Below are 24,887 nucleotides of genomic sequence, written 5' to 3' on the forward strand. Positions count from 1 at the left end.
CTAGAATATCAGATATGAACAGATACATAAGTTCCGTCTTAATTAATTGAAAAATTGTAACATTCCATTAGAATCACACATAAAAATCAATTATTCCGAGGCTTTAAATACGATAGAAATTTAAAAAAATACAGGGGTTAATTTATTTTATTTTTATTTTAGGGTTTTACTGCTTTTATAAGCAATAAACCCGTATTTATATGTGCCAGTCGGCAGTTTATTGTGCTATATAATAATTTTCACGTTTATACAAGTTTTATTGTGTTTTATTTAATGTTTATTCAATTTTTAATTGGATTTTTTTAGAATAAATAAATAGTAGTTTTGCAAAGTAGATGTAAAAACAGGTTGATAAAGTTTTAGTTTGTACAATGGTATCAACTTTCTCATAGTAATCGTTTTTCTGTTTAATAAAAAAAATATTGACTAGAAAAAATTACTTTTATTCACAGGATAATCACAACTGAAAGCAAATTTGCACTGAATAAAATAATTCATAAACGTATTATCGTAATAAAGCATATACTGGCGAGCGTTATACGTGTTAGCTAAAATTATAACGCTATAAATCAATTTAGGCGAGCATGAGAGGAAGTGATTCCTGGTTGAGCACATTCCAGTATTTAAATCCCCTTTCCATTGTCGATATTTTTGTCTACCCTTTGACGAGAAATTATAAAAGGGATGCGAGTATTTTTTAATTAAATTGCCGTTGGTCGCTAAGGCAGGTAAGAAACGGTCGTTTTAGGAAAAAGCCGAATGCACCGCTTATCCATTTTCAAAGCGGAAGATATTTAATCATTTCTGATTTATGGCATGTAACCTGTGACGTCATCCTTTTAGAGCTTTCCTACGGTGTCCTATTTTAATGTCGCATTTCTTAAGCGGTTGAAGTTCTTTATCACAAGACGAACTAGTCTTTTTTTATGATTTAATAGTAAAATTTAATAGAAGAGTAATTAAATAGATATATCGCAAATTCACAAAAAAATATATGTCATTGATTTATATATTGATTTCAGTCAGGTCTCTCACCACTTACTTAGTAGTAGTTGATTATGTAACATGTTGGACCAGCTAAGTTTACAATAAATAAATTATTTAAAAATATACATTTAAATCGTTGGTCGCTAGGGATGTTTTGTACCCGTATTTTAACTGTGCGATAACTATTTAGAACTTGACTTTATAAAAACTATAAAAATATTTTTTAGCACTAGGTGCGTGTTTCGCGCCCGGCATTAATTTATTACTCGATTTCTTGTTGTTTGTGCTAGTTTTATGTCTTAGTCTGAACCCAAGCGTACATATTCGCCCTCTACGTCGTCCTTAGCGTACAATACTTTATTTATAATACATTTTTATGAATACAGTCGACGTCAAAATATTTTTAAAAATTCATTCTTGCAGAAAACCTCGCTACTTGCGTTTCTCTCTATGCACGCGGACTTATATTTGTTTGTTGTATTATATTTGTGCACTCGCACGGAATCAAAATGAAGAACTGTGTATTATAATATTTTTCATATATTATGCATACATAGAAGCGTGCAAGTTTGCCGCAATGTTTGTAAAAATATATAAAAGGGGAAAAAATACGAATAGTTGGTGCCTTTTTCCAATTTACATACAATCTCTATGCAAATGTTGATTTCAATGGTATATTCTGGTTTCAAGCGAATTCTAACGATTCGAGTTGCTGTATGTGGTATAATTCGCATTGTTGTCTAAATATTTTAGAAACGCTAAATGTTTGCAGGCGAATTGTATGGAGAATCTCACAAAATATTGCAGTTTTCAGCAACGAATGTATTTATAACATTAAACGTTTTTATGCTACGTCTTTTAAAAATATGAACACATTGAAAGTTTTTTTATGGCTAGCGATCTTTTACATACCCTAACATAGTAAAAAAAATCCTATATTATTTTTAAGCAGTTCAAATGTTGTAAACATAGTTTTTTAACACCGCCAGCATTTACCTGGTAATTAAATATGCTAGCTATCAATTATATACTGTAAATTGCTAATGAAATTTATTGACAAGGCGGTAAACTGGTAGCAATTAATTGCTGTCAGTTAATTGATCTCAGGTGGCCAAGCACATCAATCAAAATTTAAAAAAATAACTACTGAATCACTATATAAGTTCATCTAAATATTTTTGGGCATATAAATTGTATTTGAATAAAATATTTACATTTAAGGACGGAATAGCGTAGTTAGTAACATCTCAGACTAGTAACTCTGAGGTTGCAGGTTCGTGCCCTGGCAGCGGTAATCGAATTTTTATTTATAAAAAATGCGTTATTATTAAAAAAAACCAGCCCCAGCTGCAGTGACATATATAGATTATAAAATGTATAGCACATAATAAATTATAATTAATAATATTGAATAAATTATAATTAATAATATTGAACTGAAGCAAAGTTTCCACTCGTCAGATTTGAGTCAGTCAAGCGGTCATCTCAAGTCGCCAAGAGTTAATCTTGATTTTTGAGATGAAAATGCCGCGCGACCATTCGTATTGCTTTTTATGTTGTTTGATAGCAATGTGTAGCATTTATGTTTTTTAATTCATATTTCAAACCAAAGAAGTTTTGCGTATTTTTGTGTTGTATGTAATCCAACGATTAAAGTATACCTGAGGTCTTGGACTAGATGACTAAGGTCCTAGCCTTTACAGCATTTTATCTTATTTGAAAATAAAAAATGACGCATACCTTTTTTCATATAGTCTAAGAAGCCATTCACAAATGATATGCACGAGTCACTCTGGTCTCTGATCTCTTCCAGTTGATCTGTGGCACTAGCCTGAGTCAATCGCTCTTCTCGATATATTCTAGTTTTAATTTGAGTGTGTGAGTAACTGTAATACTACTTTTATGCGTATTTATAAATAGCGATGTGTCATAATATTAAAAAGAAAAAAGTCTGCCTTGAGCCTATTGATGTCCGGCTATCAGAAGGTTAAAAGTAATCTAATATTATTCACTGGATAAATACCTTCGACATTCAAAAGAATATTCTTTCAGCTCTTTCTTTAATATTTTCGATAAACAGCCAAAACCATTCTAGCATGCTTGATTTCCTTTTGAAGATTCTATCGCCTTGTCTTCGATTAAACTTTGTATCGCACCTGTACACTCGAAACGCTTAATATATTCACACAGAGAGATAATTCTTTCTTTCCCTTGTCAACGTCAACCTTAAACCATTGTTAAAAATTCGACCATGGGCAGTGGAAAATCGCTTAGAAAATTATCTAAAAAAATACTTTCCTTTTCTCAACATTATGGGCGAGATAAAAATACGCATACGAACGTGTACCTTGTGGGGATTTTGCCATAAATTATTCACAGGGAGCGTAAGTTAAAGCAAGGGTGTTTAACGCATGCGAAGTCGGGTTGTATATTTTTTAATAATTTAATAGTACATCGGTTACGATGATGGGCTTCGCACACTTTCGACGAAGGTTTCCTGGAAGTCCTTTCGACGTCTGGTATGTGTCGTGTGACTAATACGCTTTGGGTCTATGCGTAAGCTCTTTGTTGATTCAATATTAAGCACGTTTAAGTTTAATATTAAAGCATAGTATGTCAACCTCATGGCTAAGGATTGGGTTATACTGAACAAAATTTTTACTGGATAATACCAAGGTCATTTTAATATAACTATTGATTTTATAAATTAGTAGTATTTTCAATATTGATGTGATGTGAAAATCATGAGAATTAAAATATGCATTTTATATAAAAAAATATTGCGTTTCCTTATAAGGTATGATTTTTAATTACCTTTACACTGTTGATTTAAATATATAAATTGTGGGGGTTCAAATAGCTGCATCTTTAATTATATATATTGCCTCAATTATTGTGCAATAATATTATCTAAGTCTTTTCTATATATTCTGTTTATGTTAATATTAAATTTTATAATATTTGTTCAGTTATATTAGCTAAATATTTTTTTAAAATAAATATAAGCTTGATAGTAATTTTCTAATAAACGCTTTTGTGTGTATTATTAAAAAAAATGCAGACTAATAAATATGATTTAGAAACTGAAAAAGTAGCACTACCATTTGAAAGCTTAGATCGAAAATTTTCGAGCTCGTTCGTATCAGGTCGATATGGAAAAATGAGCTTTGAACTTGAAAGCTCAAAACTAAAAAAAAAAAAATTCTACTTCTTCGGTCGGCCAATTGGCTCATTAACAAAGCGGCTAACCCTCAATTATCCGCATCGGTCCCTTTCGCGCCGAAGCGCGCTCTCTTTCTCGCGCAAAGGACGAAGGCTTGCTCCGGCTAGAATCATTCATCTCGGCGGGCCGGCTCGGGCAGGACGTGTGTCTCTCGGCTCTCCAGCTTTCGCTAACAGGTAAATAAACACGAACACGCTTATAAAGTGCCTGAGCGGAAGTACCGTTTAGCTTAGAAAAATTTTCGCGTCGAGAAATTGATGCGGAAAAGCGCGCGATTGATTGGATTTATTTTTTTGAGAAAATGATCGAGTTGTGGTTAAGTCGGTTAAGCCGGGGTTTGTTGTTAAAGTAAACACACCAAGTTTGGGTTAATTTGATAGTATAATAATTTGCTTATTGTGCAGATTTATGTGTTTGTTGGGTTTGATTATAATAAGAGTTTATTTTTAAAAATTAAGGTAATTTTACATTAAATGTCTTAAGCCCTATAAATTATTTGCTTTTTTTGATTAAATATAAAATGGAACTGTAAGTGTTAGAATTGCATGTAAGTGCCACGTACTTTATATAGTAAAAATATGTGAGATTCAACATTAAAAAAGTCTGATATTACTTTTCGAAAATAATCTTTAAACGCTCATAGTTTTATGTATGTAATTGTAGTTACTTTGCTTAAATACTATTTTTAAGGACATATTTTTCATTGCCTTTTTTGTAAGAAGTTATGAAAATAATAATTTAATTATTCTTAGATTTTTTTATTTCATTGACAATATATTTTTTTATGATTAATTGCTATTCTGAAGATTGTGAAGCTAATTTTTTATGTATGTCAGTGTATGTAGCAATATTTTAAAGCTTATTAAGAATCGTTTTTATGATTTTTAATTACAAAATTCATATGTGTAATACAGATCCTAACTCAAAGATTTTCCACGATGGTGATTTTTAATAAATAAAATTAATGTAAGTAGAGCAGATAATTTAATTTGTTGGCAAAGTACCACTAAAAAAATTCAGTGAAAATACGTCGCATATGATGTACCGATAAATTTTAACAAAAATATGTGTGTCACAAAATAAATTTGATAAGAAATACCAATTTGAAGAAGTGTATTGAAATCAATGTATCAAAAGGTTCTCGCTTTAACTTTTAACAAGTTATTTATTTCTTAATATTTTTTCTTACAATTTTTATGTATAATATATTATTCATTTATAATATTAAATACCTAACCTAAGTTATTACTTTAATCTATAATATTAATAGTTTCTTAAAATTATTATCATTATAATTATTATATGATTATTTATGGAGGAAATGTTTGCAAAATCCTATTTGAGATCAGTTATTTTTTTTTATTATTAAATTATGAAAATATACATATATTAACTAAAAATTTCTACTGACATACTCACAATCGCAATTTAATGTATATTTTTAAGTGTCCCACAAACAATTCTTTTAAATTGTAAAATTAATTTCACCAAAACCGCGTTTTAACACATTATTTAACAATTAAATTGTTCCTCTCCTACATAAAAAAGTTAGCTCGTAATAAATTAAATTTAGCTATGCGCAATAATGCTTTTATACATAATGCATAAAATTTCGCACAAAATGAACGTAATAAAAAACAATATTGTAGTTTATTTTTTGCTTCGAAACAATTTTTGCCGGTGAATCAATTACGGACAGAATTTTATGTTCGGGTCATAAAATGGTCTGCAGCGACACGGGCCTCGTGCTTTAACTTTAAACGAAAGCTCGATGCGACGCGTCGTAAGCTAATAAAGCTCTTTTGGTCGGCTACAATGTCTGGTCTTTCAGCATAAGCCGGGGGTGACCAACCTTTCGATTTGAAATAGGAAAATGTAGATATATTGTTAAGCAGGACTGACACTTACTGGTCTAAATTTGGAAAGCAGTGAGGGGAGAGCTTTGTTTGTTTTGTTTGCGAGAGAATCGTCGCCTTGTTATGCTTTTGGATGACCCTTTTCAAAAATATATTAATATATAAATATTGTCTCGAAATATAACTGTATGACGTTTCAATGATTTTTGAGATGCCTAACCAATTAAAATCTTATTTTAGCTCAAAAAATCTGGCTTAAAAATATTGTATCTATATTCAAGAAGAAAATATTTTTCTAATTGACGCTGAGAAGACAATATATTAATATGCCTATAAAATATAATATAACTACTAAGTTTAGTTATGCAACTGCTTACAAAATTCTGAAAAAATAATTGTATAAATTTAAAATTATATATTTTTTTATTAAAGTATTTAAATTTGTTTATACATTGAATCGTAATTTATTATTTTATTGAATGATAACATTAAGGTTAATTTGCTCAGCAGTTAAAATTGAATACGTATGCAGAAAAGTTAGTATTATTTATATAGAATAGTTTTAGCATGCTGTTTTTATTTTCAGCTTTGATTATTATATCTAATAATCAAAGTGTGATAATAAACATTATTAAAATTATCGTAGTGGGACAGATTTAATATTATATTTTATTTTCTAATATTTTTTTTAGCTAATAGCTAATTTTATTATACAAAAAAATCAACATAATATGAATTTAAAATTTATTGAATATATATTATTAGTAACATATGTTTAATATAGATTTTTATGAGGCGTCACGATATTCTTTCATATGATTAGCTAAAGCTAGAAAAAGTTTTATAATGATATAGTACTACTTTCAATTATAGAGACACGATAAAAATTAAAAAACACTAGAGTTCATATGATATTCGAACTTTTTATCGAACACCATTTATCTTTGTTGCTGTCTATTATGTGTTTGTATTATTGAATATAATAACACAGTACTTTTGATGTCGTAATAATTGTTTAGCTTAAGATGCATAAACGTAATGATTGAAAACAGTTCATATATTTAATTATAAGCGCTTTAATGTCCTTTACTTAAAACTTGAATACTAATCTTTATTAAAATATTTTTATATCCACTTTTACACAAAGCAAGTTTTTTACAAGAAAGCGTGATTAAGTATATTCGCTCTTACTTTTTTCAAGTCTCGAATACAAAAGATGCTTTGCTTGAAAACTTTTTTTGTAAATAACTTTTACAACTATTTATTTTAACAATTTTAAGTATTTGGAAAATCCGTTGGAGTGAAACATTTTTTTCAGAATGCGATACACCTAACTTAAATTCGGTCTTTCTGTGTGACAGGGTGCGAAGCTTCTTTCCAATATATTCGCAAAATTGGCTCGTCAATCATCGTACATGAGGAAAATTCCCAAAAGGCGATGGTCGCACAATACCAAGTTTTGTATATATGCTTAAACGAGCGTGTGTAGAAAAAAACATAAGAGGCGGATTGGCGACAGAGAAAATTTTTAATCAAGCGCTAGGAAAATAGTAATTTAATTTGCACGCCATGTTTCATATACCGTATTTTTCACATACTTACGGTATGTATAATACATAAATATATTAATAAAAATAATGGCAATTACATTACAGAGATTATATAAGGCAACATTACATATATTATATTACACAAACACACACACACGCGATTTTTATATCATCGCGATTCATTCATCGCGATTTTTGCTTACTTGTATTCTATATTTCGGTCGTGATTTTCCGGCCACGATCACGAACTATTCGCAACTCGCGAAAATCTAAAAATCTATATATATATATATATATATATATATATATATATATATATATATATATATATATATATATATATATATATATATATATATATATATATATATATATATATATATATATATTTTTTTTGCATTATCAGGAGATTTTTATTATTTATGTACACTTTTTTAAATCGCACAGATAGAGTTTTATAATTCACACTTTGGTTTTTATGTCAAAAACACTTGAAACACTAAGATTGAAAACTATTGCCCTATCTCAGTGGTCGGCAAACTTATTGGCCGAAGAGCCAAATATGTACACTACAACGATTCAAAATAGTTCTAAGAGCCAAATCTGTTTTTTAATTTAGTAAACCTTTATTATAATTTTAGATCTTCATTAAATTACGGGTACACTGAATAAAACTTGATTTCACACTTAATAAAGATTTATTCGTCGATAAACTATGATATGAAAGTAAGGTATCCATAAATTTAAACCATGACAATGACTGACAAACACTTAATGCGAACAATGTCCTTGCATCTCCTTGGAAAGTTTCAGTAAGTCAAGTTTATATGTTGTTGTTTTTAATTTCAGGCATGATTCCAAGTTCTCGTCAATAAGACGACTTCTCAGTTTACTCTTGATAAAGTTCATGCTTAAAAAGGATTGTTCGCATGAATATGTAGAACCAAAAAGGGAAAGAACAGCAAACGCAAGTTTTTTCAGCTGATCGTAAGGGTCAGGAATACTATTCCAGACGTTGAAAATGATCATGTCTTCAATCTCCAGGTCTTTCAAAGCAGACCACTTGTGTTGTGAACTAAGATCACATTCGTTCTTCTCCAATATTTTCAAATCAATACAAAGACGTTGAAATTTGGAGCTCCATATTTCCTTGTTTTTTAAATCCTGCAATTGTATTTCAAAGTTACCAATGTTAATGCCAAAAGAGAAAATTTCAATTTCAATGTAGCATTAAGAGGATTTTTGACGAATGCTAAGGTCGCTTTGCTGTTTTTAAACTCCTGAAACTTGCTGAGAAATGCTTCCCTCATATTTAAGATTGTTGTTTTTAAATGCTGTTTGTTAATAGAGGAATTATTTTCTTGGCGATGCTTCAGCAGGCTAGGAAAATGAAACAATTTCCCTTTCAAAATCTTGAACAAAAAGGGATAATTTGTTTTCGAATGAAATGACTTCTTCTAACATCGAAAAAATTGTGTTTCCTTTCCCTTGTAGTTTACGGTTAATCTGATTTAGATGAGACGTAACGTCTATCATGAAATGAAAGTTTTGGATCCACTGTAAGTTATGGATAGTGAACACCCTTTTCAAGGAGAAATTTCTGGCAATATCCCTATTGAAACGTTCATATATTTTAATAAACGTTCAATATCCCTATTGAACGTTTTAAAACGCGAAACGTTTTAAAACGTTCCCTCTTGATAACCATCGAACCTTGTTATGAAGCAGAAGATCAGCGTACTCACTCTCCATTTCAACTAAAAATTCTTTGAATTGACGATGATTCAGAGCTTTAGCTACAATGGAGTTGATGGTCGTGATCGCTAATCCCAACTTTACTAATTTCTTCCGGAAATGTCTGCGCATAAAGCGTTTCTTGGTGAATAATGCAATGATAAACCAATATCTCGCGATTAATTTTTATTTCAAAATGACAACAAGCCCTTTTCTGACGCCGGTCATACTTTTGGCCCCGTCTGTAGCCGCCAAATACGCAGATTGACAGCTGCCATACTACTACGCTGCGCTGCGCCCCTGCCGGATGAAAGAGGTACTACGTCAACGCTCACGCACACATTCAACGTTGCATGGAAAGGACACTCTACCAGAATTGGCGCCCGGGACCGTGGATATTTGTGCCAGAGCCGCACTCAAGGAGCCAAAGAGCCGCATGCGGCTCCGGAGCCGCACTTTGCCGACCCCTGCCCTATCTGATCCGCTTACAGGGCAATGTGGAGAGATATTTTTTATACTTCATAAAATAATATCAAAAAAAGCTTTGTCTTACATATTAGCACAAAATTATGAACACGTTTGACTAATGGTATAGGTCAGTGGTCGGCAAACTTATTAGCCAAAGAGCCAAATATGTACATTACAACAATTAAAAAAAAAATTGAGAGCCAAATCTATTTATTAATTTAACAAACCTTTATTATAATTTTCCAAATCAACACAAAAACATTCAAATTTAGAGCTCCATATTTCCTTGTTTCTTAAATCTGGTGCGAATGCCCGTGGATATTTGTGCCAGAGCCGCACCTAAGGAGCCAAAGAGCCGCATGCGGCTCCGGAGCCGCACTTTGCCGACCTCTGGTATAGGTCATTGACTAATATTCAAAAGATCTGGGTTTAAATCTTTCATGGACCTGAGCGTTTTTTAATTTCATTGTGTCTGAGACATCAGAATTGGTTATTACACTTAAACATCTCACTTATCTCACTGATTAATATCGTAATGAATCTTAGATATGTCGTGCATATTGATATAATATATAATTAATAAAATATATGTCACTGATTTACATACGTTGATTTCAGTCTTGTGTCCCAATACTTAGTTATTGATTGTGTTTACAAGGTCGTAATATATCATATAATGCCTATCATGCTCCAATACATGACTCAATATCATAAATCCAATATCCAAATAGTCATAGTTTGGTTAACTATTACTATAAATAAGTTTCCCGCCATTTGAAAGGTTGTAGGCAACTTACGAAGATGTAGTATAAAATTGCGCATTAATCCAACTTAACCATAACGCTTATTCACACAGATCTGAGCACTATTTTTCACGTACCCTCGTGAAGCACTGGGAGTCAACCCTCGAGGGAAATTGAAGAAAAATCTACCGCATACCCAATACCTGCAAATCAAAAAATGAAAGCAGGGAAAGGGAGAAAATATGTACGTGTGCGTAGTATAGGAAACTAAAGTCGATACGAGAGATTTCCCACCGCAAAACATTTATTTCTCACGCGGTTGTATCCAGAGCGGAATCGGTTCTTTATTGCGAACAGCCACGAAATACGATTATGACATGTATTTGTACGTATGTGTGTATCGAACACGAAAGACGAGAAACTTTTAGCGAAAAAATACATCCAGGGTTACAAAAGTGTGTGTTTCTATCTGTGAAGTGTAAATTTACAACGTCATGTTCAGGCATTCAAAAGTTATGTTATTCTGATCTAAAGTTATGTTATATACTATTTATTTAGCTTATATTTATACTGTATTATAAAATATTATTATATGATATATGATTATAAGATTTTAAATTCTAAAAACTAGTACACAAACATACTACAAATATCTTGCACTAATAACATACTTATATGAATTACATAAGATTATGTGTAGCTCTTAAATTTAACTTTATTATCTTTTAAAAGGGTTTAGTCCATTTTATATTGTAAAATTGACATTAGTCATTAAAATAAAATAATATAAATAATGCTTATTTTTTGCAACATGCTCAAAATTGTATTCTTCTTGTATTACCGGGAATACCCTTGAGGAGTGAATCATAAATCCGTTATTAAAAAAACTATGCGTGTTCAGAAATATCACTCGTTGGCCGTTAAATTTCCATCTTAGCCTTAATAATCGTACGTACAACTTGGTCTTAACAACTAATTTAGTAGCTAAGCTTTTAATACTACATACTATCATTTATATTGTACAATTAATTGTACAGTAATAGTGTTGAAATAATGGGAAGCGCTAGTAGTTAAAAAAACAGAATTAACCAAATATCATCGGAATAATATTATTATTAATTTCATTTAATATAAAAAATCTCGCTATATTTTTATTATTAAAGTTTATAACCTACTTACCATTGCTAGATATATATTATTCTATTTATTTTATATATGAGTTAGGTATTTTCTAAAACTAGCTCTAAAGTATTGTTTTATCAGTTTAATTTACTATTTAATTCGATAGGTGATTTTTTTTATAAATGTAATAAATAGTACATTATTTTCTATTATTTTGCGCAGATGATTTAACTCTTGATTGCTCGCGTGATAAGTGACGAGAGTGAGTGAGATGTAAGAGCATGCGGTCAGCATGCCCATATCTCTCATTCACTCTCGTTACTTAACACACGAGCGATTGAGTTGAAAAGTATTGCACCGCCCGCCCCCGGTCTCTATATATGTATATACATTGTCAACTTTACTATCAACAGTATTTTAGATTAGTATTTTTAAAATATACCAATCTGACTTGATTATTAATCAGCCATTTTAAAATTACAATTTCTCAATTATTTATCATAAAAAAATGAGTTTGTTATGTATCTTATTTATTATAAAATATTATATATAATGTTAGCTGTAAGAAAATATTTTATTTATATTATTATCATAATTATTAAAAAATAAAAAAATCTTTTTATTAGATATATTTATTTTCTCTTATACGAATAGTTAAATTATGACGATAGTTTTACAAGCAGACATTTATTGCTTATTCTTGATTTTGTGTTTATGTTGGGAAAATTAAAATCAACAATAATCAAAATCGTGGTTTTTTGAAGCATAAATTCAATGTTTTAACAACTAAATTTAGGCATTTTTATTCGTATAACACAATCTAAAATAGTCTTAAAATAAAGTAAATCATTTTTAATTTTGGTATTGTGTCAATTTTTTAGCTATTTTTTAGTTAATTGTAAAAAATATATAATTTAATCAAGTGTCAGTATCGGGTAGCAAAGTCAAATTGCCAAATTTTGAGAGTCTGTCTAGTGGTCGTCGATGATTCGATTGGCGATAAGTGATTGTTTTCCGTTGCATTAGTTTTTAGTTTCACTTCTAAATTATTTATTTTGATAAAAGCATGTTGAATGACCGTTTTATAATTACGAATAATAGTTCTAACAATGTTTACTTGTTGCATAGATATTATTTTTTTACTGGACTATTTTTCAAGTGTATTTAAAAAAAAGGATTACAGAGTTTTTTCTATTAAGCTATAACTATTGATGGTAATTAATGGCTTTCAAAGGTTTGCGTAGCTATTGTGCAGTTCCAGATTAGATAAACTATTGCTGTTTACAGATTTTTTCATGGATATTGTCAAAACCCCTATGATGTCTAAATGAGGAAAATTATTATTATAAAATAAAATAATTGAAACATAACAAAATATTATAACTTTTACACCTTTAAATATTAAAAATAATTAGAGTCGACTCAAGTTTTACTAAAATATCACTTGAACAAATAGGGTTGCTAATTAAGTTTATTTTTTATTTAAATGTGTTTTAATTTAAAGAATATATAATTATTATGACCATAGTTGATATTATATTAGAGAAATATCTATTTCACTGTTAGATCATATTCATATTGGACGTTATACTTTTTCCTAATTATGCTATGCAAAAATGTATATTATATTTTTATTTTATTATAAGTAAATTGCTAATTTTATTAATTTTATACACTTGGATTATTGTTGGTCAGGTTCATTTTCTGATTAATTGTAAACAACAAAATAATATACCACATCTACATTTTTACCTATTCTATATTATTTTTTTTTTATTTTTTTTTTTATTATTAAGGAAATTTAAGTTTATTGACTTATAAAATTCGCCTTACAGTTATTAGTGTATGTCATTATTTAATTTATTAAAAATTTCGACTTATCTTAGTACTATATATAATAAATAAAATTCAACAGGGACATGTGTTATTTTTGCAATACATTATTAACAAATGTTTGTGTGATGTTTGGTAACATGATATAATATATCACAATCTTTGATTTCCCAATGGAATAAAACAAGAAACCCAAAATAAGTTACAAAATACATTCTTCTCAATTTTTTTTTATATATCACCACGACCAAAGCTTTACCTACAGATATATAGTATGATTTAAAGTTTATAAAATTATGTTATATTATGAAATCCAGATATTTCATTCAACCGTTAGTTCTGAGATTTGTTTGATATTTATATTATGATTTATCAACAAAATTACATTTTATATGTATAGTAGGTTTATATGTAATAACAAACAATATTATTCATATATTTATTAAAAAAAATATATTTATTACATTGACAAACACTGAGCTTTAAATATATACGATATTATATTTTCATCATATTTATTTACCCATAGTCTTGAGAACTACTGGAATAATCAATGCACTTTAAGCATTTAATTAAACTGAACACTAAAAATCTAATAATGGCTTGAAAACCATTGAAATTCTAGGAACAAAGGAGTGCCAATTGCAAAGGGTTGTTTTCAGCAATATGGAGACTCGAAAAAGAGAGAAACAGAAGTAATCTATGAATTAAACTAAAAAGTGAAATTTGTTGTCCGATACCCATCCGGAAGATGGACGGGAATAGTCTTTGTAGTAGGTCCATGCAATCTGTAAAATGTAGTCGGACTTTATCGTGAGTGTGCATCGTTTCACGCTCGGCTGGATCGTCCGTACAGTTCCTGGATCGCCTTTGTGCCAACGACAAAGTTCCAGTTTGAATTGCTAATGTGCACCGAACGAAGACCTTTCACTACATAAATACCTACAATGGGGCACGATTTGTTTTCGCCCTCGTTCCGTCTATCCAATTTGCAGAGACTATTCTGATTGATCAGTTCGTGTAGTGACATATTTGTGATTATACACCCTTAAGATTTTAGCATAAAAATTGAGCAGCACAAGTAGTCATTTATTCATTCAATATACCCGAGTGACTAGTGCTGCTCTAAAAGCCATGGTAAAAAAAAGCCATAAGACGTTTATACATAACAAAAAAATGCTACTATGACTGAAATTCACAGAATTCTTTCGTTGAACGAAACAAAATATTAGAAAAAACTATCCTTTATTATCGTCTAACGCTTATCTCAAAAACAGGTGTGTTACATTTTAGTATTTGTTGTTTCAAGACGCAAAGATTTTATTTCAATCAGTTCAATAATGCGATAGCGGTTAATTTATTTATAGTTATTTAATATATATGCAAATCCACACAAAACAAACGCCGATACAGATCCGATTATGTATATATATAAAATTTATTCTAAACATTATTAGCTATTGTTAATACAATAAATTCGATGAAATTATGTATTTAAAATGTTTTTCTGAATTAATTCAGTCGTAGCTGATCTTAATTTATGTGATTTAAAAAAGATCAAATGACGTCTCTAATCAGAAAGTATGTAAAATAATAAATTAAGCTTTTCTTTTGATGCCCTTAAAAGCTTTAATTCGCTTAGCATTATGGTATGCATATTTAATATAATTCAAAAAGCTCAACGATTATGAAAGTCATTAATGATTAATTAAAATAAATTTTATTAACTAATAATTATTTATTAAATATATAATATCTTAAAAGCAATTAATTGATGTTTATTTTAATTCGTTAAAAAAAATAATATCGATAAAAACCGAGAAAAAAACTACAAATATATTTTAATGTTCCGATACTTCAATCATTTTTTATTTGATATTCGAATAATTGAAAATCTTTATCCATATGTTTTTTATTCACGATTTTTAATAAAAGAATCAGAAATATAGTTCCTGAATTTATGTTTTTATCATATGTAGATTGGTGTATGGTTGGTGATATGATTGTAGTAGTATTGTTATACTTTTATAATTTTTAGATTAATTTTAGGTAAAATTACAATCGAAATCAATATCAATTAGCTGATTATACTTTGCTATTAAATATGCATTTAGTACTAATTGCTATATAAATAATATTCTGTCCTTATTCAAGAATTTACTTATTGACAAACGTGATCGCTAATCAAGATTTATTAATGATATTCTAGTACGAAACTCTGGTTCATTGGTTATTGTCTGTTACATCTTGTTAGGATTCATATGTATTGATTTTTTTTTATTTATTAAGACGCTTTAAGTATTGAAATAAAGTAGCAATAAATATTTTTTTTTGGTTAAATTTTAAGTAATGAGTTACATTAATAAAAACGCAATATTAGAAACACATTTCAAATATGTATTTTTAGTTATTTGTATCCACAATTTGCAACTCCAAATATATGTTATTTAATTCAACCCCAGTTTAAGAAGAGTTTTATATTTATAGCATTAGCCGATTTATAATACAAAAATTTAATCAGCCAATAAATAATGCATTCATAAAAAAATTTAATCTTTGTAACGAAATAAAACAGCTCCTATATATCAGTGTACAAATTTAGAATCAATACTAATAAATGGATAGAACACTTAATTTTAACACATCTATCTTTGAATATCCTTTGGGAATTTACGAATTAGACGAAAGTGTGTTTTTTTATTCCAAAAAGAAACGAGGGTTTGTCTCTAAATGTAGAGACGATAAAAAGTGTATAATGTTATGCAAATGAAGAATTGGCACCTTTGTTAGTAGTTTTTAAGTATAGAATTCAACATAAATCTGATGAAAGTGTTTCAAGACATTGGATAATTAAATAAATTTGTAAGACAGCTTCTTTATTATATGAAACTTATAATAATTATTAACAAGTCATTAGTTGATACTAATCAGAACCCGGGCCCTGGAAAAACGATGATTCCGGGCCTCATGAGAAAAATGGCATTTTATATATTTTTTAATTAGTTAATTTTGTAATATAATTTCTATGCTACAAATAAATATAAAAATTAACCACCGTTGTGAATTTTTTTTCGAAATTATATTTTATGCGAACTATTTTATTTACGCATTAAAAATATTTTCTCATAATATTTATCTGATAATAAGTCGTATTTTCTTTGCTGCTCAGTGTTACCATATAGTGAATTTCCAGTCCAAGTCAAAAGCAATAAAGTCATTCGAGAATCGAATACTGTACATCTAAACCAAATTTTGCCCAATAGGAGAGCGCAAAAAACAATTATCACTTCTCAGAAGTCAAAAATCCACGTCAAAAGCAATAAAATCATGCCGTTGCCGTCGCAGTGGGCAACGGCATGCGACGGCGCCGACACGATTTTATTGCTTTTGACGTAGATTTTTGACTTCTGAGAAGTGATAATTGTTTTTGCGCCCTCCTATTGACCAAAATTCAGTTTGCATATACTTGATCAGCCCTCTTATATTAAAAGTTTATAAAAATATCGGTTAGGCTAGCTATCATATTTTTAAAACATAGTGTAATATCGAAATGCAGACAAACTGTGAGATGCAATGTCTGTCTATACTTATTCTTTCGCTTATTTTTTTAGTTGCCTTAGTTTGTATTTACTAATACTATAATTAGTTTTAAAACTTTCATTAGGATGGGTTTGGGTTTGAACAGGACGTTTCGCAACTGTCAAATTTATTTTCATAGACATTTTAGAACAACATTTCAATTAAAATATATTTTCGCTAGTAGAAATATATATCTACTGGTGATAATGTATTTGGACTAGACTAGTAAAAATATAACTTTACCAAAAAATATACAATTGCTGTAACATTTATACATCGGATGTAAATAAATAATGATAAGTTTAAAAATATATATATTATTACATATGGACAAGTTAAAAGCATATAATTTTACTAGCATCTGCCAGATAATTTATATTTTTACTGATAAAAATACGAATGTATTCCGAAGGCAATGTTCCGCTTCTTTTATTTCTTGTGTAATATATGTAAAAAAAAAAAAAAAAAATACATCTTTAAATATATGTACATCTCAAAGAACTGTAGTTTAGCTTAGATTCATTATTTGAGGTCGGTTTTTACTTTTTTTATAAATATATTCTTGCTAAGATTTTTTTTACAGAATTGGGCCCCTCAAGGAGAACGGGCTCCGGGAATTCGTTCTTTCCCCCTCATAAATATGTTTAATTAATTTATGTATTTATTATTATTAAATAGTAATAATAATCAGGTTCGTTAATTTCTGATTTTTTGATGCTTCTTTGATAAAAGTATCACTTTTTAATGTAATAATTATTATTCACAAAAAAGTTTTATAAATGGTAATTGTATAAATCAAGTATGCACATTAACACCTGATTTAATGATGTTTAATTGCTAATATGGAGGTCTGTGTTATTTTTTAAATAATAATCATATCATAAATATAAAAAAAATCAGTGCTTTTTTTTAATTAACATAAAGCTTAATAAATACATAGACGTATATTATATATGAACCTATTCAGTAATTCATTAATTAAACCTTTTGTGTAAATTGTTGATCAATTAAACTAAAGCCTGTTTGTGGCTTTTCTCGCTGCACAATTTAAAATAATTTCAATTAAAACCACACTATTTAATCACGAGGCTTTGCCATAAGTTAATATGTTTATATACTAAAATTTTAAATAAATTAAAACTACACTCAAAATTTTATTTAATACGGCAAAATAAAATACTTACTTCATATTAAAGTGAAGTTTGGACTTTGCCAACCAAAGTTGGGAATGTGTATACTTGAATGATATTAGGAAAACTACTCAATTTGATTAAAGAAGTTTTACCGTTATGTATAGAAGTTTGAATATACGAGATTTTCCACGCGATTTAACATACATTTTTTTTAATGTATGCGAGAAAGACATTTATTAACGAAATTTAATTTTAAAGAGATGTATTTACATTATTATAGTCTTTTGATTAACCGCAATATTTTAGTTCAGTCTAATCTTTCATCAGGAATTGGCGTGAAATTGATGGCTTACCTCTGGATTTGATATTATATCGCTCATTCATGTGTGTATCAAATTAATGCATAGTTTAGCTGCACAACCATAATAATTAATATACGATAAAATTATAATTAACGGCATAAATCAAGAACATGTACGCAGTCGTGAATCTTACGAGATAAGACGATACACATAACTAACCCAATTATCACGAACTAAAATTAATTTATTTCACTAAGACCCGTAATATTTAATACATTTTTTTGCGCACTTTCATTTCTGTCTGGAAGCTTCAGAGAATAATTTAATTTTTATCATACGTGATTCAATTTGTATGTGACCTTCTTGAATTTTTCCAAAGAAAATCTACTATAAATCAATTCGCAACGACCTACATATACATTGTTATTCATGATTAGAAACTCTCTATATGTCAACAATAGTCATAGGGATGTTTATGTGAAGGACGAAATAGCGTAGTCCGCAACGGCTCAGACTAGTAACTTTGAAGTTGCGGGTTCGAGCCCCGGCAGCGTCACTCGAATTTTATTTAAAAAAATGCACTATTAATTATAAAAAAAACCGTCTCCAGCTGCAGTGACATCTATTGGTTATAAATTATTTTACACATAATAATTTTTAATTATTAATATAGATATCACCGATTCCCAGATTTTCAGTCTGTTGGTTTCAATACTTATTGGAACAGATTTAACGCATTAAGCTTATGCCTGTCAGATTTAATAAAAATAAATAAATATCGCATGATATTGTTCGAGTGTTAAACCCAATAAATAATTTAAAACTAACACTAAAAATAACATATTTATTTACTGCATAAAAAACTAAACATTTTAATGTATACAGGTATATTAAGTTATTGCTAAAAAAAAATTTTTTTTTAATAAATCTTTCGTTGCAATATAACCGGTGTCAGCCTGATGCATTACAACCGTGTAAAATTAATCAACACATAAAATACACTAGACTAAAATCAAAGTACGTAAATCTGTAAATTTTAATAATTAAAAATTACAGCTATAATCTATCCATAATTTAGCTTGATTTGGTTTTATTTATTCATCACAATAAACATCCGTGAGTTTAGAAAAATCTAAGAAAACCTAATCTGTGAAAAAAAAATTATGGTTAAAAATTCACTCTATATTTTGATTAAAATTACGTATTTTTATTTTATTATTTTCATATAACAATTACAAATTTGATTGGCAAATTAAATTTAAATAAATTTATAATGAACATAAGCTCTTCATATTTTATCAAAATTGTATTTATTATTTATAGAGGAGTAGGGAGATGAAGGACGATGGGTTGAATCTTGCCTTTTGTGACTGGGCAAAAACTTTTTGCCGAAACCGGATGGAATATTTAGTTGAACTTAATATAAGTCCATAACAAAGTTCCACTACCGAGACACTCCCTATAACTTATTGTCTTTCAAAGTTTGGCTGCTACTCGACCACAAGCCTTTTACCAACATATGTAGGTGTACATATGTATGTATGTATATGTTGAATTATTTATTTATTTGAAAACTTTTTATTTTCATTGTTTTATACCGACGCATACTATTTTGTAATATCGCGAAAAAGTTTTGTGCTCGTATTTCCTTTATCATAGTGCTATATGTTTCATATACTTTTTTTATAGAATACTAAGTTATTATTATTGTACATTTTTATAACTATTTTTAAGTGAATCAGCTTTGAAGACAGCGTAGATAAACTCTATCCCAAGTCAGAAGCGAAAAAGTTTAATATAGAAAATTCTGATGGAAGTGTATTCCGAAAGGAAGTGTCTTAACGGTTAAAAGCAATAAATAAAATTTATTTAATATAAATTAAATATTTGACCACCTGATATTATAATACATCTGATCGAATCATCGTTGAGATTGAGATTTAAAGCTCGCAAGAGCTTTTTTGCATGGTAATGATTGGTTCATCTCAAATACAGTACCTCACACATTCAATACTTCGAATTCGAACATAAAATTTTATCGGATTACCTAGCGAGGGGAGCGTAGCATCTCGCAAAAATTTATTAACCCGAATGGCGAAAGAATGCAATTCCAAAGTGTGCAAAAAGAATGGCGCCCGTATCGGACTTGACCTCGATTCTATGAGACTGGCGGAAGAAAAAAGAGGAAGAGGAAACCTTGGAGTGTTCTTCTCGTTTCTAAATTGTACGACTGATGCAGTAGTATATAGCAGTAGTAAAAAGTTCTCTCTAAGAGGTCACAACGTGAGGACAACTTGAATTCTCCGACGGGCTAATTTAAAACTTTTACGAGGTACTCGTGGATTCTAAATGTGAGAAATTCACTGCGAAGAAGTAAACTCAGATTCACACGTAGGACTCTAAAGAATTTTCTATTTAATAATACAGCAACATAAAGGGGCAAGTGGGGTAGTAAGTAGAAAGCTAATTAAATTTAAAGAGAGGAAAGCAATTAAAAACATTTTTTTATCTTTATCTCTCACTACAATAATGTATATTAATGTATGATGTTATAACATGAAAACAGTCAGAATTTCTCATACCTTTGTTTCTAAAAACAAGAGTAAAGTTGCTTATGAGATGAACTGTGTAAGACACAATGTAAATTAGGGTAGTTTTTATTAAATTTATTTTCAAACCTAAGCCTCTTAATAATAAATTAATTGTACATAAAAAATACATTTTTACAATTCGATTATGAATTTAAAGTTTTAATCATAAAATTTTATCAGACCTTTTTTTGCTTAGCAAATAATAATTAAAATATATATGTTGCAATTTATTGCAGACTATATTTGCGTCAGTGTGTCTTTGGCTTTAGGTTATTTTTGTACAATCATAAATATAACAAAATTCGCACGCAAAACGATTGTGCAAATATTTAAAAAATAAAATATTAGGATTATATTAGCATATACTTTTAACGTGAGTAACCATTATAAACAGATTGGCCGCTACAGTGTAGTATTTAATATGTTTTGTAGTTTCTAGACTATGGCCTCTCATATATTTTTGTCGTGCTACAATTAGTTACGCTTTGGTGAAAAATTATGATAGGAGAGATCAGCGGACGAGGCGCCGCCGGTCGTCGTCTCTCGTATAGGTCCATCAAAGAATGTGTTGCCTTTCAGATACTTTTACATATAACATAGATAGATAAATGTTTGAGGTAAAGTAAATAAATTTCGTCATTTTATATATATTTTTAATTACCGATTTAATACATGTGTATTTGCTATTTTATTGTTGTATTAATGTACATATAATTAATTTAGCTTTTTTAATATCTATTTGATTTATTATATCTTGAATTAATTTTATGGTTTCTCGTTGAAAAATAAAATAGAATTGACACTTACCCTTTGAGGTGAAGGGCAAAGTGTAAAAAAGTCTCGGGGGTCATATTTCAAAGAGCTGTCCCATTAATCGGACACTTAGCGTCCGCTCGCTAATGACAAGATATTATTATTTTTTATATCCCGTTGTTCTGCGATTTTAACCGCAAAAGTTTAAGGAAAAAATAATATGTGTATTAGTTACCGGAAAGCGGTGGATGAACGATGTGCGGACACTAAATCAAGGGATTATGGTTAAACTTGACAAAGCGCAGCTCTACTCGGAATGGTTGGCTTTTTCATACCGCGATTTGTAAAAGTCGAGCTTTCGACCGGATGTCCAAGTTGGATTTTGAACGTAAGAAAGATTTTCTCACATATGCTTGAATCTTTATATAATATGAGTAATACATATGGACGATTATGACAGTTAGGGAGACGGTGGTAATGGCTTGGATTATGTAGTATAAAAGTCATGGATTGAGGCTTTATTTTGTTGTCGTATATTAGTTATTATTTTATAGATGTAAAGCAAATACGATAGTAAATGTCTTTTATTTGTATAAACAAATGTATTTTAAGCAAATAAACAGTGTATGAGTGTCGAAAATAATTGACAAATCTACCACAGTGAAAATAAATAATAATGATGCAGAAAGGCTAAAGGGATTTAAATATTTAAGAACTACTCAACACTGACAACAAAAAAATATAAATAAATAAAATAGGTTATAGTGCAACTAAATATTTATAGTAAAAAAATATATAAGATAGTTTAACTTTATATGGTAATAACGCGAATAAAAAAGTACCACTAAAATATGCGAAAAATAATGCCACTATTAGTCTATATGGCCCTAAAGTTCATTGCGAAGTGGTGTAGGTTTTAAAGGCAAAGGCCCCTAGAGGAAAATTTTTTAAGGGTGAACTACCATTAGAATATAGTGCTATTAAGGTAAAGCACCCAGAGAGTGAAACAGTCACTGAAGAATTGTGCGAACCATTCATAAATATTGTGCGTCGTTTATTACTAATATTTTATTTTTTTATTGTAAATTTTTACAACAGAGTAAATAAAATTAACAACTACAAAACAAAAAATGAGACATCAGACTAAATTCAAAGTCTGTAAAGCAGTCAATATCGATTCAACCGTGAGATTAGAATAATCTAGGAAAACTTAATCTGTGATTATCAATCAATTATTTTAAAATATCTATTTATTTCAATGTCATTTTTAACACTTGTATAAAATACGTGTAAAAACCATTTAAATTTAAAATTATGTTAAAAAAAACTAAAAAGAAAATATTAAACAATTATTTAAATATTTATTATTTCACATGCAACTTACTTATGTAAAACTCGTGGACTTGCTTTTTTTGCTACGTTGTATGGTTTTATTAAAATATATTCATAATCTGAATTGACAGATTTTAGTGGGCCAGCAACACGGTTTTCGTCTGCGTCGTTTTACCGTGACGACGCAGAAGGTAGTGACAATTTCTCGATACCAAATTCATTGTTTTAAAAATTATTTGGCAAAGTTATTTATCTTTCTCATTGGAAATTAGAGAAATTTTGTTCCGCTGTAAACTTTTAGCTTTTTATCAAATTAATTAAATAGACATCTTCAGTATATCGTACTGCAGAGATCCAATTTAGATCTTCTGATATTTATTATCTTTATTATTGACATAATAAGGCAATTGGAAATATTTATTATTTGCTAAATATTTATTATGTGCTAAATATTTATTGTGCGAATTTCACAATCGATCAACTGGTTATCTTTGTGGGAGTCGGGAAAATTCACCACCAGCAATTTACCGCCGCGTCAATTGATCGCATAAACAATTTTTAGTCAAATGATCGCGAGCATATTTACATATAATTTACATAAATTTATTGATCTTACTAATATATCGATTTAATATATAAGGTTTTTTACAAGTGTTATTTTTACCATCTGTGCAGTGAATAAATACAGTTTTACTGATATAGAACAGTGAAATTATAAATAAATTGATTGATACATTCTAACCTGGCCTAGTTATTAAAATTATATTCATCTATTGAAAATTTAACTTAACTGTAACACTTGCGAAACGTCTATTTGCTGTTCAAACCCAAACCTAAGCTAATGAAAGTTTTTTATTTTTTATTTAAAGATTAATTCGTTTAGATTAGGTTTATATTTGAACAGTAAATTACCGTTTCGCAACTGTCAAATTGAGTTTCATAGACATTTTAGAACAGTTTAAATCTGTTAAAATACGTCTTGATTAAAAACAATTTTTTAGACTTGCCACACCGTAATTTTTTTGTAACACACCGCATTACTTATATACCGTGAAATATGCTAGCGATCATTTGTAAGCTAAAAATTGTTTATGCGGTCAATAGACGCGACGGTAAATTGCTAGCGATTAATTGCTGTGTGATAATTTTTTCAAGACTCATCTTTGTGACAGATTTGCATGTTTTATTCAGAAATACTTCTATTAAAAACTCGGGAGTGGCGTTCAAGCATTAATAAAAATTTACTACATATTACAAAATTTGCGATAATGCATCGAAAATGAGCGTGTGTCATTAAAGTATAATATACAAAAACTTTTTCAATTATTTATCCATTTTATGGATACCAGCAAAACAAGGCACTGCTTTAATTTTAAAGAGATCTTATCCATATTTATATATTAGTGTATTTATGATAAGAGCGCTAAGATTAATTTATTGTATCCTAGACTTTTTTTAATGTAACTGAAGGGCGGTTTCGACAATTTGTCGACTCTCGGTGTTTTTCAGCTGCAAGCTGTATAGCGCCCTAGGGAGCGATTGCGTCCATTATTCTTTACCAGCGCGGTCAGAAAGTCGGTGCTCGAGAAGCATTTAGCTACTTAACGAGCTTTCCTGACACAATAATGGTTTTAACGATAGCTTCGAGGAGCTGAAATAATTTATGTAAAATAATGCAATT

At 29.1% G+C, this 24,887-nt stretch overlaps 2 protein-coding genes across 2 annotated transcripts in view; one reads left to right on the forward strand and one right to left on the reverse strand.

Annotated features, from left to right (window-relative positions):
* The window catches only part of LOC148232458 (uncharacterized), a 238,451-nt gene that overhangs the window by 49,509 nt on the left and 164,055 nt on the right, over positions 1 to 24,887 (reverse strand). The gene's annotated exons all lie outside the window — the stretch shown is intronic.
* The window catches only part of vex (somatomedin B and thrombospondin type 1 domain containing protein vexed), a 138,779-nt gene continuing 118,207 nt past the window's right edge, over positions 4,316 to 24,887 (forward strand). Inside the window, exon 1 of the mRNA XM_088191764.1 lies at positions 4,316 to 4,386. The gene's annotated coding sequence lies outside the window, so the exon portion shown is untranslated. The remainder of the gene's footprint in view (positions 4,387 to 24,887) is intronic.

The sequence above is a fragment of the Plectrocnemia conspersa genome, unplaced genomic scaffold (assembly GCF_051122295.1).
Source record: "Plectrocnemia conspersa isolate PC_06_02 unplaced genomic scaffold, ASM5112229v1 ptg000009l, whole genome shotgun sequence".
NCBI classification, from domain to species: domain Eukaryota; kingdom Metazoa; phylum Arthropoda; class Insecta; order Trichoptera; family Polycentropodidae; genus Plectrocnemia; species Plectrocnemia conspersa.